Raw genomic sequence first — 239 nt, 5'->3', positions numbered from 1 at the left:
TGCTCCTCGCCAGGTCCCCCCACAACAGTCCTCACATTCCCTTTATCACATCCAAAGCTGGCAAACAGAAGAAAATGCTCTCAGCAAGTACAGATTCCTCTCTGGCTAAATATCCAACACACCTGGCCCGTGAGCTTACCCCTGAAACTGGCCTGAGAGTCTCAAGGCAGGCACCCAGGCCAAAGCTCAAGTGTTTCCTCAACCTTGCTCCAGGTTTCTATTAGTACATATTTGAGGAA

This window comes from Merops nubicus, unplaced genomic scaffold, assembly GCF_000691845.1.
Source record: "Merops nubicus isolate BGI_N331 unplaced genomic scaffold, ASM69184v1 scaffold3562, whole genome shotgun sequence".
NCBI classification, from domain to species: domain Eukaryota; kingdom Metazoa; phylum Chordata; class Aves; order Coraciiformes; family Meropidae; genus Merops; species Merops nubicus.
This window is presented reverse-complemented; position numbering follows the sequence as displayed.